Source organism: Pristis pectinata, chromosome 5, assembly GCF_009764475.1.
Source record: "Pristis pectinata isolate sPriPec2 chromosome 5, sPriPec2.1.pri, whole genome shotgun sequence".
NCBI lineage: Eukaryota > Metazoa > Chordata > Chondrichthyes > Rhinopristiformes > Pristidae > Pristis > Pristis pectinata.
In genome coordinates, this window is record NC_067409.1 from 7,489,368 (window position 1) to 7,505,643 (window position 16,276).

Here is a 16,276-nt window from a genome sequence, read left to right on the forward strand (position 1 = left end):
CTACTCCCTGTAACCTTTCACCCCTTTGCTTACCAAATAGATTCATCACGGTTTGGTACAGCAACTGCTCTGCCCAAGACCGCAAGAGACTGCAGAGAGTTGTAGACACAGCTCAGCATAGGGCAGGCATTGGTAGCATAGCGGTTAGCGTAACGCTATTACAGCGCCAGCGACCCGGGTTCAATTCCCGCCGCTGTCTGTAAGGAGTTTGTACGTTCTCCCCATGTCTGCGTAGGTTTCCTCCCATATACGGGTCAGTAAGTTAACACGGGTGTAATTGGGCGGTGCGGGCTCGTTGGGCTGGAAGGGCCTATTAAATAGAGTTCAGTATTACGAAAACCAGCTTCCCTTCCATGGACTCCGTCTACACTTCTCGCTGCCTCGGGAAAGCAGCCAACATAATCAACAACCTCACCTACCCCGGACATTCTCTCTTCTCCCCACTTGTTAATGTACCTGCCTCAACCACTTCCTCTGGTAGCTCGTTCCAGACACTGACCACCCTCTGGGTGAAGAAGTTGCCCTTCAGGTTCCTATTAAATCTCTCCCCTCTCACCTTAAACCTGTGCCCTCTAGTTCTAGATTTCCCAACTCTGGGAAAAAGACCGTGTGCGTTCACCCTATCTATGCCCCCTCATGGTTTTATACACCTCCAGAAGATCACCCCTCATTCTCCTGTGCTCCAGTGGAAAAAGTCCCACTCCATAACTGAGTCCATCAAGCCCCTGCAATATCTTCATAAATCTCCTCTGCGCTCTTTCCAGCTTAATGGCATCTTTCCTGTAGTAGGGTGACCAAAATGGTGAGAGGATGGGGCATGTAGGATGCGGGGCCCCGGTGAGTGGATGGGGAATGCGGGGATTCCTTGCTTGAGTGAAGCTCACAGGGTAAACAGTAGACATGATACTAATAAATACAACAACCAATACAAGGACGAGCGCAAGGCAGCAGCATGGTGCAAAGTCTGTTGTGCAAACTGAGGTAGTGCATAAAGAAATAACTGAGAGAGGTGGAATCAAGAGTCTGAGAATAAGGCAGTACCACCGGGAAAGGGATGTGAAAGAGGGGATTGGTTCAGAAGTCTGACAGCAGTGAGGAAGATTGTTCCTGAGTCTGCATGTCTGGGCTTTTGCTCTCCTGTATCTTCTCCCAGAGGGTAGAAGAGAGAAAAGGGAATGGACAGTGTGACAGGCATCCTTGACGATACCGTCAGCCTTCCTGAAGCGACGCACGGTGAGGATGGACTGGATGGAAGGAAGAGGCAAGTCTGTGACGGACCGGGCTGTGTTTACCATTCCCTGCAGGTTCCGACAGTCCAGAGCAGTTGCCGTACCGGGCTGAGCTGTAACCCATCAGGACACTTTCTATAGTGCATCTGTAGAAGTTCAAGAGAATCCTCATTTGTTGGTAAATTGGTTTATTATCGTCACTTGTACCAAGGTACAGTGAAAAACTGTTTTTCACGCCATCCATATTGATCAATTCATCACATCAGTACTTTGAAGTAATGCAAGGAATAAAACAACAACACAATGCAGAATAAAGTGTTACAGTGACAGAGGAAGTGCAGTGCAGGCAGACAATAAGGTGCAAGGGCATAATGAGGTAGATTGTGAGGTCGAGAATTCTTCTTTAATGTACAAGAGGTCCATTCAAAAGTCTTATAACAGCGGGATAGAAGCTGTCCCTGAGCCTGGTAGTACGGTCTTTCAGACTTCTGCATCTTCTGCCCGATGGAAGGAGGGAGAAGAGAGAATGTCTGGGGTGGGAGGAGTTCCTGCTTTTCCGAGGCAGCGAGAAGTGTAGACAGAGTCCATGGGAGGGGGAGGATGGTTTTCGTGATGGACTGGGCTGTGGGCACAACTCTCTGCAATTTCTTGCAGTCTTAGACAGAGCAGATGCCGTCCCAAGCCATGATGCATCTGGATAGGAGGCTTTAAATGGTGCGTGGATAAAAATTGGTGAGAGTCAACAGGGACATGTCAAATTTCCTTAGCCTTCTGAGGAAGTAGAGGCACTGGTATGTTTTCTTAACCATACCATCCACATGGTTGGACCAGGATAGGCTAAAGGTGATGTTACGCCTGGGAACTTGAAGCTCTCAACCACTTCCACCTCATAACGCACAGCCAATGAAATGACTTTCTGAAAGTTGTAATGCAAGAAATGTGGAAGCTGGTTTGTGTAGCGCAAGCTCCCGCAAGCAGCACTGTGACAATGACCAAGTGTTGCACTTTAGTAATGCTGATGGGTTGAATTGGATCCCAGTGAGGTTCCTCCTAACTCCTCTCCAACCTGGCATCATGCTACCTTTTATATCTCACTGAGGGAGCAGATGGCACTTGGTTTAACATTTCATCTGAAGACAGTTAGATCATGGTGTGACCCAGGGTTCACTGTTCTCTATAATTGTATGCTGTCTCTCATTGGCAGATACTTTCCCTTGCCTAGATGCAAAAAAAGGTTGATTTATAAATGACTTTTGCCAGATGAGGTACAATTACAATCAAGCAAAGGTTTATTTTACGTAAGGCACAAGATTTAATATATACCTTTCCCCTTGACTTCAATAGAGTTCCTCATTTCATGAATTAAAATAGCAGGCTTTACTGAGGATTTGGTGAAGGTAGGCTTTCGAGAAAACAAATGAGTCACTTCTGTTGTTTGGTTACGAGCATTTCCCTTGTATAACTGAGAGATAAAGTCATTTTTTATTCCATCCGCCTCCCTTAGTTCCACACATCTGAGTTTCACCAGGACTACTCGGAGTCTGATTACACCACATCTTAGGCTTAGACATGGAGCAAAGAGCTGAAATCCAGAGGCAGGGAATGGTAAATTGATAAATTGGAATATTATTGTCACTTGTACTGAGGTGCAGTGAAAAACTTGCCTTGCATACCGTTCGTACAGATCAATTCATTACACAGAGCATTGAGGTAGTACAGGGTAAAACAATAACAGAATGCAGAATAAAGTGTCACAGCTACAGAGAAAGTGCAGTGCAGGCAGATAATAAGGTGCAAGGCCATAATGAAGTAGATTGTGAGGTCAAGAGTCCACTTTATCGTACTAGGGATCAGTTCAATAGTCTTATAACAGCGGGATAGAAGCTGTCCTTGAGCCTGGTGGTACGTGCTTTTTGTGTCTTCTGTCCGATGGGAGGGGGGAGAGGAGAGAATGTCCGGGATGGGTAGGGTCTTTGATTTTTTTGGCTGCTTTACTGAGGAAATGAGAAGCGTGGACAAGAGTCCATGGAGGGGAGGCTGGTTTCCGTGATGTGCTGAGCTGTGTCCACAACTCTCTGCAGTTTCTTGCGGATACGGGCGGAACAGTTGCCATACCAAGCCGTGATGCATCCGGATAGGATGCTTTCCATGGTGCATCGATAAAAATTCGTGTCAACAGGGAGATGCCAAATTTCTTTTGCCTCCTGAGAAAGTACATAGAACATAGAACATTACAGCACAGTACAGGCCCTTTGGCCCACAATGTTGTGCCGACATTTTATCCTGCTCTAAGATCTATCTAACCCTTCCCTCCCACATAGTCCTCCATTACTCTATCATTCATGTGTCTATCCAAGAGTGTCTTAAATGTCCCTAATGTATCTGCCCCCAAAATGTCTGCCAGCAGTGCGTTCCACACACCCACCACTCTCCGTGTAAAAAAAAAAGTTACCTCTGACATCCCCCTTATATCTTCCTCCAATCACCTTAAAATTATGTCCCCTCGTGTTAGCCATTGTCGCCCTGGGAAAAAGTCTCTGACTGTCCACTCAATCTATGCCTCTTATCATCTTGTACACCTCCATCAAGTCACCTCTCATCCTCCTTCTCTCCAAAGAGAAAAGCCCTCACTCACTCAACCTATCCTCATAAGACATGCTCTCCAATCCAGGCAGCATCCTGGTAAATCTCCTCTGCACCCTCTCTAAAGCTTCCACATCCTTCCTATAATGAGGCGACCAGAACTGAACACAATACCCCAAGTGTGGTCTAACCAGTTCTAGAGGCGCTGGTGAACTTTCTTGACCGTAGTGTCAACATGGTTGGACCAGGACAGGCTATCGGTGAAGTTTACTCCTAGGAACTTGAAGCTCTCAGCCCTCTTGACCTCAGCACCATTGATGTAAACAGGAGCATGTACACCACCCCTCTTCCTGAAGTCAATGACCAGCTCTTTTGTTTTGATGATATTGAGGGAAAGGTTGTTGTCATGACACCATGTCACTAAGCTCTCTATCTCCCTCCTGTACTCTGACTCATTGTTATTTGAGATACAGCCAACTATGGTGGTATCTTCTGCAAACTTGTAGATAGACCAGAATCTAGCCACGCAGTTGTTAGGGAATAGGGGCTGAGGACGCAGCCTTGTGGGGCACCAGTGTTGAGGATAATCATGCCGGAGGTATTGCTGCCTATCCTCATTGATTGCAGTCTGTTGGTCAGAAAGTCTAGTTGCAGAGGGAGGTGTTGAGTCCCAATGGGTGACTGATCTCGACAGTTGATGTCCACATGCAGTCACTCTCATCTCACCTCTGGAACTACATTACATGGATAATAAAGGGATATGGGCCAAATGTAGGCAAATGGGACCAGCTCAGGTAGACATCTTGGTCAGCATGGACGAGTTGGGCCGAATGGCCTGCTTCTTTGTTGTATCACTCTGTGACTCTAATTCTGAAGTATGGCAGCGGGGTGCCCTGATACAGCTGCATCAAAATGGGCATCAACATAGAACATAGAACACTACAGCACAGTACAGGCCCTTCGGCCCACAATGTTGTGCCAACATTTTATCCTGCTCTAAGAGCTATCTAACCCTTCCCTCCCACATAGCACCCCCCCCCCCCATTTCTCTATCATTCATGTGTCTATCTAAGAGTCTCTTAAATGTCCCTAATGTATCTGTCCCCACAACCTCTGCTGGCAGTGTGTTCCACACACCCACCACTCTCTGTGTAAAAAACTTACCCCTGACTTCCCCCTTATACCTTCCTCCAATCACCTTAAAATGATGTCCCCTCATGTTAGCCGTTGTCGCCCTGGGAAAAGCAGTTGAGGTTGTACCTTGCGGGAAGGTAGACACAAAATGCCAGAATCGGGAGCAAAACAAAACACCTGCTGGAGGAACTCAGCGGGTCGGGCAGTGTCCGTGGAGGGGAACAGGGAACAGTGAATGTTTTGGGTCGAGACTCAAGCTTCAGGACTGAGAGTGGAGAGGGGAGATGGCCCTTGTACAGAGGAGAGGTTGAGGGGTGATTCAGGGGCTGGTAAGTGATAGGTGGATCGAGGAGGAGTGAAGGATGACATGCAGAAGGAGCCAGGAGGGGGAGGAGGAGGGAGACAGGGACAGGTGGAGCCAGGTAAGGGTGAGGGGAGGGTGAGGTGGTGAAGATGGATGAAGGTGGTTGTTGGACTTTTACATAAGCTGCGTATATTCGGGCAAGAACAGAAGTAGAAGCAGGATCAGACCATTCAGCCTCTTGTTCCTCTCCCACTCAATAAGATCATGGCTGAGCTTATATCTCAGCTCAACTTCCTTGCACTAACCCTATATCCCTTGATTCTCTTGATATCCAAATGTATATTGGTGTTGGTATTGGTTTATTATTGTCAATTGTGCTGAGGTGCAGTGAAAAACTTGTCTCCCTGCAATGCATTTCCCTGTAGCTGTGACACTACTCTGTGTTCTGTTATTGTTTTACCCTGTACTACCTCAGTGCACTGTGTAATGAATTGATCTGTATGAATGATATGCAAGACAAGTTTTTCACTGTAGCTCAGTACAAGTGACAATAATAAACCAATACCAAGATGTTCTACATTCTATTACACAATGGTTAATTCCTCAGCAAAGGACATGTATCACCTGTATGAGCCTGAGGGCACATACCACCAGGCTCAAGGACAGTTTCTATCCCATGGTGATAAGACTATTGAACGGTTCCCTTATACAATAAGATGGACTCTTGACCTCACGATTTACCTTGTTGTGACCTTGCACCTTATTGCACTGCACTTTCTGTGTAGCTGTGACGCTTTACTCTGTACTGTTACTGTTTTTACCTGTACTACCTCAATGCACTCTGTACTAACTCAATGTAACTGTACTGTGTAATGAATTGACCTGTACGACTGGTATGCAAGACAAGTTTTTCACTGTACCTGGATACAAGCGACAATAATAAACCAATACCAATACCAAGTGAAGTAGCCCATGTCCTACCTGTAGAAGCTCTGAGCAGCATTCAGGTACTGGCTGTTAAGCGGCAAACAACCTCTGCGACACACAAGTGCCAGGCAATGGCCATCTCCAGCAAGACAGCGCCTGACCAGCTCCCCTTGGCATTCAACGTCACAACCATTGCAGTTCTTCCGCCATCAACGTCCTTAAGGGCATCATTGATGTGAAGCTCAACTGGATCAACTGCATAAATATAGTGGTGTGAAATACATAGCAGTTGCTCAGCCGGGCTATTCCAACAATGACTCCAAACCTATAACCTCTGCCATTAAGGACGGAGATAACAGGCACAGTAGAACATCACCTCCTGTTGGATCTGTTCCATCCTGATGTGGAGATTTCTCATAATTCCTTCATAGTCGCTCGGCCCAAATCCTGGAACTCCCTGCCCAACACATTCTGCGGGAGCAACTTCACCAGAAGGACTGCGGCGGTTCAAGGAGGCAGCTCACCACCACCTTCTCAAGGGCAATTAGGGATGGGCAATACATTCTACCAATGCCAGTGAAGTCTTTATTCCGTAACGAGAATAGGAACAGGCCCTTCGGCCCATGGTATCTGTGCCAACCATGATGCCAATTTAAGTCTGCTTGCACATGGTCGATATCTACCATTCCCTGGAAGTTCATCTGCCTAAACATTGCTATTGTATCTGCCTTCACCACCACCCCTGGTAGCCCATAACAGGCACCCACCACTCTGTGTGTGTGTTTAAAAAAAAAATTGCCTTATAAATCTCCTTTAAACTTTCCCCCTCTCACCTTAAACCTTGTATTTGACATTTCCATCCCAGGAGAAAAGTCTCTGACTGTCTATCTTATCTATGCCTCTCATAATTTTATAAACTTCGATCTGGTCGTCCCTCAGCCTTCAGAGAAAACAATCCAAGTTTGTCCAACCTCTCCTTACGGCAAATACTCTCTAATCCAGGCAGCGTCCTGGTGAACCTCTTCTGCAAAGCCTCCATATCCTTCCTGTAATGGGGTGGCCAGAACTGCGCACAATAAAGAATGTTTAAAAAAGGCACCATTACAACCTTTAACTAAATACCTGTTCAGCTGTTCTTCCCCCTCTTTTTTTCCCTGCCTCCTTCCCCCCACTTTGTCTCCCCTCATTTCTGTGGCCCCCTTGCCCCTTCTCTTTTCCCTCCCCCACCCTTGTGATCTGCCCATCTATTCCCCACCTCCTTCCCTTTATTCCATGGTCCACTGCCCTCTCTATCGGATTCCGTCTTCTTCAGCCCTTTGCCTCTCAGCTTCTCCCCTCCTCCCCCACCCACCTACCTTCCCCCCCCCACTCACCTGGTACCCTGTGCTCCTCCCCCTCCCCCCACCTTCTTATTCTGGCTTCTGCCCTCTCCCTTTCCAGTCCTGACGAAGGGTCTCGACCTGAAACATCGACCGACTGTTCATTTCCCTCCACGGATGCTGCCTGATCTGCTGAGTTCCTCCAGCGTTTTGTGTGTGATGCTCCAGATTCCAGCATCTGCAGAATCTCTTGTGAACTGTTTAACTGTGCTTCCTGTTGGGTTCAATGATTAATCCCTGCTGTTATCCTACTAACAACCATCTAAATCATGAGGATTTGCCCCACTGTTTAAAAGCTGTACCAGCTTAGATGAATGAAAGACATATCTTGATGTGTGTGGCTGACTCCACGTTATCGGGCTTGTCTTTTTACCGTGACATTGCCGAGTTAACACTAAGTTGCAAAGACAGCATTCAACATGAGAAGAGATATTATGAATGAACAAATTCAATTGTCCTTGAGCAATAATATTAAGATCTAAAAAAAATGCAGCAGCTGGTTTTATTACATGGCCTTGCTATGTATTGTGGCAAATGTAATTCTTTCAATGCTAATTTTCTATTGTTTCCTGAAAATGCCTTCTCTTCACTGGGATACAGTTCGACAGAAACTAGGCAACGATTAGACATGACGCACTTTGTGAAGCAGACTGTTTAACCATGGTGACCCTCACAGGCAAGATAATCTCACCTTCAGGTGAACGTAAGAAAGTAACACAAGAAATAGGAGCAGGAGTAGGCCATTTGGCTCTTTGCTTTGTCATTTCGACAGGACGATTGCTGGTGTTCTACCATAGTGCTGCTTTTCCCGCATAATCCCAATGATTCCTTAAATGCTCAAAATATATCCATTTCTTTTTTCAATAAGCCAAATGATGAAGCCGTTACAGCCTCCGAGTTAGAGCATTCTAATGTCTAACCAAGCTCTGTGTGAAGAAATTTCCCCTGAGCTTCAGAGTCATACAGCACGGAAACAGGCCCTTCGGCCAACTGTGTCGCCCAGCGAGCTAGTCCCATCTGCCTGCGTTTGGCCCATAGCCCTCTAAACCTCTCCTATCCATGTACTTATCTAGATGGCTTTTAAACGTTGCGTATGTGCCCGTCTCAGCCACTATTTCTGGCAGCTCATTCCAAACACGCACCACCCTTTGCGTGAAGAAGCTGCCCCTGATGTCCCTTTTAAATCTGTCACCTCTGATCTTAAACCTACTGTTTTTAGCACCCCCTCCCTGGGAAAAAGTGTGCATTCATCCTGTCTATGGCCCTCATGATCGTATATACCTCTATCAGGTCAGCCCTCAATCTCCTATGTTCCAGGGAATAGAATTCCTAGTCGATACAACCTCTCCTTTTAATTCAGGACCCCAAGTCCAGGCAACATCCTGGTAAATCTTTTCTGCACCCTTTTCAGTTTAATAACATCTTTCCTGTAACAGGCTGGCTAAAACTGTACACAAGACTCAGAATACTTCATGCTAAATGGAGTATTTCTTTGAGATTGTATCACAGACCCTGACATTCAGACAAGGGAAACACCCTCCCTGCGTCCACTGCCTTGTATGAACTTTGTAAGTTGCAGTGACATCTCTGGAGAATCCAGAGACCTCGTCCTGTCATGTGGTAAACCCACTGTCCCCAGAAACAGGAGCAGCAACCAATCCGCTGGGGGAATTCAACGGGTCGAGCAGCATCTGTGGGAGGAAAGGAACTGATGACATTTCAGGTTTGGATATCACTCTTTGACCATGTCCTTACCAAGATATGGAGTCATACAGCACGGAAACAGGCCCTTCAGCCCAACTGGTCCATGCCAACCAAGATTCCCATCTAAGCTAGTCACATTTGCCCACGTTTGGCCCATATTCCTCTAAACCTTTCCTATCCATGTACCTGTCCGAGTTCCTTTTAAATGTTAATGTACCCGCCTCAACCACTTCCTCTGGCAGCTCGTTCCACATAGTGAACACCCTCTGAGTGAAAAAGTTGCTCCTCAGGTCCCTCTTAAATCTCTCCTCTCACGGTAAACCTATGTCCTCCAGATCTTGATTCCCCAACCCTGGGAAAAAGACTGTGTGCATTCACCCTATCTATGCCCTTCCTGATTTTATACACTTCTATAAGATCACCCCTCATTCTCCTGTGCTCCATTGGAAAAAGTCCCAACCTGCTCAACCACAACTCAAGTCCCGGCAACATCCTCGTGAATCTCCTCTGCACTCTTTCCAGCTTCATGGCATCTTTCCTGTAGCAGGGTGACTAAAACTGAATGCAATATCCCAAATGTGGCCTCACCAACTCGCTATCTTTTTGACCACATTCTTACCAAGACTCGCTACTCTCTGCTGTAATCCCCAGAAACAATCAGGTGAATCTTTGCTGTGTTCTCAGCCACGTATTATTTTCCTCTGTGCAAGGTACGACTCTAACCACTGGAGTGTTTGCTACCAAAGCGATTTGTAGTTAAGCAGTGTCATACATCTCCGCTTACATTAGCCACCTGGTTGATGGGGTTGGCAGTGTGGGAGTGAGATAATGGGACCAGAACTCCCACTCCAAGGATTCCACCTCCAAATGGAGTCAAGAGCAACTCTTCCACTGTGGAAAGCAACTCACCTGAAACAACCGATTTAAAATGACTCGTGTTTGGAATTAAACTCATTAAAGCAAATTAAAATAGCTATATTTCATCTGTAACTGTTGTTGTCATGTGTGCCGTGTATATACCCACACAATAGCAACAGGAAGACACGCATTTTACTTCCGAGGTGTGCTCAGTAATGAATGGTTGGTCTCTCTTGCAGTCTCATCAGAGAAGTCTCCCTGTTGTTAGAGTTATAGAGTCATATAGCACAGAAACAGGCCTTTCAGCCTTTTAGTGCTGACCATCAACCATCCAATTACTAAAATCCTATACTAATCCCATTTTATTCTCCCCATGTGTTCATCAACTCCACCCCACACCCCCTCCCCCAGATTCTACCACTGCACAAGGGGCATTTACAGCGGCCAATTAACCTACTAAACCTCATGTCCTTGGGATGTCAAAGTCAAAGTCGAGTCTATTGTCATCTGCACAAGTCCATGTGTGCACAGGTGCAATGAAAAACTTACTTGCAGCAGCATCACAGGCACATAGCATCAGATACACAACATTCACAACAAAAACATAAATTAAACATAAAGTATACACAATTTTTATGAAAGAACACAATTAGAATAAAATAAAACAAAGTCGATTTTAGTGCGAAGTGATCGAAGTGGTCCCAGTGTTGCTACAGTGAGGGAGTGATTAGGGTTGCGCCGGTTGGTTCAAGACCGAATGGTTGAAGGGAAGTAGCTGTTCCTGAACCTGGTGGTGTGGGACTTCAGGCTTCTGTACCTCCTGCCCGATGGTAGCTGCGAGAAGGTGGCACGGCCCAGGTGGTGGGGATCTTTGATGACAGACGTTGCCTTCTTGAGGCAACGCCTCCTGCAGATACTACCGATGGTGGGGAGGGATGAGCCTGTGATGTATTGGGCTGGGCCCACTATCTGCAGCTTCTTCTATTCGAATAGCTGTCCCAGACCATGATGCAGCCAGTTAGGATACTTTCAATAGTACATCTGTAGAAGTTTGTTGGGGTGTTTGGTGACAAGGTGGAAGGAAACCGGAGCACTCGGGGTGGGGGGGGGAGGTGGGGGGGAGGTGGGGGGGAACCCAAATGGTCACAGGGAGAACTACACACTCCACACGTAGACAGTACCAGAGGTCTGGATTGAAACTGGGTCACTCTACCATCTTCACTGCTATTGTTTCTGAATAGAACCGCAGGATGAAGTCATGTCTGAGTGTTTACTATGAGAATGAGGTTTACATAGAACAGTACAGCACAGAACAGGCCCTTCAGCCCACAATGTTGTGCTGACATAGCTATTCCCTCCTACCTACAGAATGCCCATATCCCTCTATTTTCCTCTCATTCATGTGGCCATCCAAGTCCCTCTTAAAAGCCCCCAATGAATGTGCCTCCACCACCCTATCAGGCAACGCATTCCAGGCATCCACCACTCTCTCAGTAAAAAAACATACCCCTCACGTCTGTTCTGAACTTATCCCCTCTCACCTTAAATGCATGCCCTCTGGTATTGGATCGCTCAATAATGGGAAAAAGATATTGCTTGTCCACCCTATCTATGCCCCTCATAATTTTATACACCTCCAACAGATCACCCCTCAGCCTCCACCGTTCCAGAGAAAGGAGCCCAAGTTTGTCCAGCCTCATCTGATAGCACATGCCCTCTAATCCAGGCGGCATCCTGGTGAACCTCCTCTTAACCCTCTCTAAAGCCTCCACATCCTTCCTATAGTGACCAGAAATGCATGCAATACCCTAAATGCAGCCTAACCAGAGTTCTATGGAGATGTATCTGACTCCTATACTCAATACCTCGAATAATGGACAAGCATTCCATAAGCCTTCTTAATCACCCTAACTACCAGTGTAGCCACTTTTAATCTGTAAGCCACTATCTACCTGTGTAGCCATTTTCACAATTACCTTTGTGAAAGAAAATGTACTCAGCAGCTGTCGATACTGCTGAATTAAAGGAGACACTTACAGTTGAAAGTCCTCCCCAGGTTTCTGTGATCTGCTTGTAACCCAGACAGTTCACAAGGCAGAAATACGGCCATGAACCGAGTTCCCAGGCAGCAGAAGATGCCCACGGCCCCGCGCCAGTCGGTGAATGCATCCCGCCGGTCCCTGAACAGTCACTTACGTGTATGGGGGTGCACGAAGGTCGGGCATTCGTAACCTGGGGAGGTTTTATGAACCACTGCTGCAGTCCTTGTTTGCCAGAACATGTTGTGAGTACACAGTTAATGGCAGGACCCTTAACGGCACTGATGTACAGAGGGATCTTGCGGTCCAAGTCCAGAGCTCCCTGAAAGTGGCCACACAAGTAGATGCGGTGGTAAAGAGGGCATTGTCATGCCTGCCTTCATTGGTCAGGACATTGAGTGGAAGAATAAAAATGTCATGTTGCAGTGATATAAAACATTGTTTGGGCCACTCTTGGAGTATGGTGTGCATTTCTGGTCGCCCCATTACAGGAAGGTTGTGGAGGCTTTGGAGAGGGTGCAGAAGAGGTTCACCAGGGTGCTGCCTGGATTAGAGGGAATGAGCTATAAGGAGAGTTTAGGAACATGAGTTGTTTCTTTTTCTGGAGCATCGGAGACCTGATAGAAGTTTATTAAATTATGAGAGGCACAGATATAGTAGACACAGTCAGAGATTTTTTCCCGGGGTAGAAATGTCAAATACTAGAGGACATGCATTTAAGGTGAGAAGGGGAAGGTTTAAAGGAGGTGTGCGGGGCAGGTTTTTTACACAGAGAGAGGTGGGTGCCTGGAACGGGCTGCCAGGGGTGGTGGTGGAGGCAGATACGATAGTGGCATTTAAGAGGCTGTTGGATAGACACGTGAATGTGCAGGGAACGGAGGGAGATGGATCATGTGCAGGCAGGAGAGATTTAGTTTAATTTGACATTGTGTTCAGCACAGACATGGTGGGCCGAAGGGCCTGTTCCTGTGCTGTACTGTTCTATGTTCTATGTTCACCCATTTGCACTAATCCTAGACATCACATTTTTTATTCTCCACACATTCCCATCAACTCCACCCCCCTCCCTCCTCCCACCACTCACCTATGCACCGGGGGGGGGGGGGGGCGCAATTTACAATGAACCATTCAACCATTCGGTTCTAGAACCAACGGGCAAAACCCTAATCACCACTACAGTTTAGCAACACTATGACCACTCTGATCACTTTGCACTAAAATGGACCTCGTTCTTCTAATTGTGTTTTTTCTTGGAAAAGTTGTGTATAATTTAATTTATGTTTTTCTTGTGAATGCTGCTTATCTGACGCTGTGTGCCTGTGATGCTGCTGCAAGTAAGTTTTTTATTGCACCCGTGCACACATGGACTTGTGCAGATGACAATAAACTCGACTTTAAACTTTCAGTAGACTTTGACAGTAGCCAAGTAACTTACCGGCTTTGGGAAGTGGGAGGAGACCAGAACACCCAGAGGAATCCCACACGGTCACAGGGAGAACGTGCAAACTCCACACAGACAGCACCCAAGGTCAGGATTCAACCTGAGTCTCTGGTGCTATGAGACAATGATTCTACCAGATGTGCCACTGTGCCACCGAGGGAACTGGGTGTCCTAGTGCACGTAAGCAGGTTCAAAGAGTGATTAGGAAAACTAAGAGTTTATTGCTGGGTGAATTGAATACAAAAGTGCAGAGGTTGTGCTTTTGTTATATAGGGCACTGGTAAAACCACAACTAAATTCTCTGCAGTCTTGCTCTACTTGTTTCAGGAAGGAAGTTAATATTTTCGAAACGGTTCCGAGAAGGTCTACTGAACTGATACCTGGAATGGTAAATTGGTTTATTATTGTCACATGTACCGAGATACAGTGAAAAACTTTGTTTTGCAAGCTATCCATACAGATCAATTCATTACAACAGTGCATTGAGGTAGGGCAAGGGAAAATAATAACAGAATGCAGAATAAAGTGTTACATTTACAAAGAAAGTGCAGTGTGGGGAGGCAATAAGGTGCAAGGCCATAACAAGTTTGATTGTGAAGTCAAGGTTCCATCGTATTGTACTAGGGAACCGTTCAATATTCTTATAACAGTGGGATAGAAACTGTCCTTGAGCCTGGTGGTACGTGCTTTCAGGCTTCTAAATCTTCTGCCTGATGGGAGAGGGGAGGAGAGAGAATGTCTGGGGTGGGAGGGGTCTATGATTATGCTGGCTGCTTTACCGAGGCAGCAAGAAGTGTAGGCAGAGTCCATGGAGGGGAGGCTGGTTTCTGTGATGTGCTGAGCTGTGTCCACAACTCTCTGCAGTTTCTTGTGGTCCTGGGCAGAGCAGTTGCCGTACCAAGCTGAGATGCATCCAGGTAGGATGCTTTCTATGGTACTTTGATAAAAATTGGTGCATGTCAAAGGAAACATGCCAAATTTCTTTAGCCTCTTGAGGCGATGGTGAGCTTTTTTGGCTGTGGCATCTATGTGGTTAGACCAAGACAGGTTATTGGTGATGTTCACTCCTACGAACTTGAAGCTCTCAACCCTCTCTACCTCAGCACCATTGATGTAGACAGGAGCATGTACACCGCCCCCCTTCCTGAAGTCAATGACCAGCTCTTTTGTTTTGCTGACATTAAGGGAAAGGTTGTTGTCATGACACCATGTCACTAAACTCTCTATCTCCCTCCTGTACTCTGACTCATCATTATTTGAGATAAGTGGTCTGTCCTCAGAGGCAAGGTTGGACAGGCGAGGCTTGAATCCTCTGGAGTTCCACAGTGTGAGAGAGACGATGGACCGCCTTATTGAGAGGGTGCTTCCTCTAAAGGAAGAATCTGGAACCTGTGGTCACTGTTTAAAAATAATGGGTTGTCCATTTAAGATTTTTTTCTCAGAGGGGCCTGAGTCTTTGGAACTCTCTTCCTCAATGTACAGTGGAAGCAGTCTTCGATTAACAAGAAGGTGAAAGGTTACCGGGGTAGTCAGGGATGTGGAGTTGACATTATGGTCAGATCAGCTATGATCTTATTAAACGGCTTGAGAAGCCAAGTGCCCTGCTTCTGATCCATATGTTTGTATGCTTATATGCATGTTATAGTCATATAGATACAGCTCAGAAACAGGCCTTTCGGACCAACTGGTCCATGCCAACCAAGATTCCCACCTAAGCTCATCCCATTTTCCCGCATTTTGCCCTTATCCCTCTAAGCCTTTCCTATCCATGTGCCTGTCCAAGTTTGTGTTCACGCTTGTTAGAGTTGTAGAAGTACACATCATGAAAACAGGCCCTTCGGCCCACAGAGTCCATGGTGACCATCAACCACCCTACTCTACGATGGTGATTACTCTTCAATTCATATTGCAAGAGCCAAGGACAAAGAACAATCGCTAATCCATCTTTCTGAGGTCAATGCTGACACTCCCAGTGCAGTGCTGAGGGAGTACTACACTGGCAGAGGTGCTGCTTTGCAGCTGAGGCACTAAACCGAGGCGTCACCTCCCCGCAGGTGGCCATGGAAGACGTCCCGGGGCTCCCTGCAGGAAGAGCAGCTGCGTTATCCGAGATGGTAAATTGCTGTGTTTGGAAACATCGGCTGTGAAGTCGCTGGTTTTCCTTAACAAGGTTCAAAGTGACGCACCAATAGAAGTTCTCAGTTTGTGCTCTGCAAACTATTTACCTGGAAGTTACCTGGGTTTATTTCTTGTACTGTTTTATAGACCTTGCCACGCCAAACCCAACCTAACACCTTCAGCCTTGTGGCTGCCCCACTCAGCGGAAGGAAGGAGGGGTGGGTGAACTAAGATGGCCACTGGCTAAGTCTCTCCTCTTTGGCAGTGATGTGGAGGCCAGACTGCTGCTGTCATGCACTTACAAATGGAGGACTTTACATGCGGCACGATGACTGCCCGATATTCTCGCAGCCTACCTGGGTTGCAAGCATTAAAGGGAGGTTTTATGAATCACTGCTCCAGAGTCTGTCTGCCAGAACATGTAGTGATGACAAATGTTGAAGATCAAATTTGTGAATGAAGCTCGGAGGTACCTCTTCCTCTCTGTCTCTCCCTGAGTCCCTGTCTGGCAGCTTGCCTTTGTCTGTCTGTCTCGCTCTTTCTGTGTGTGTGTGTGTGTG

The 16,276-nt window shown here is 46.7% G+C and overlaps 1 protein-coding gene across 3 annotated transcripts in view; it reads left to right on the forward strand.

Moving 5' to 3' along the window:
* Window positions 1-16,276, forward strand: part of LOC127570154 (pituitary adenylate cyclase-activating polypeptide type I receptor-like) — a 229,968-nt gene that overhangs the window by 35,490 nt on the left and 178,202 nt on the right. The gene's annotated exons all lie outside the window — the stretch shown is intronic.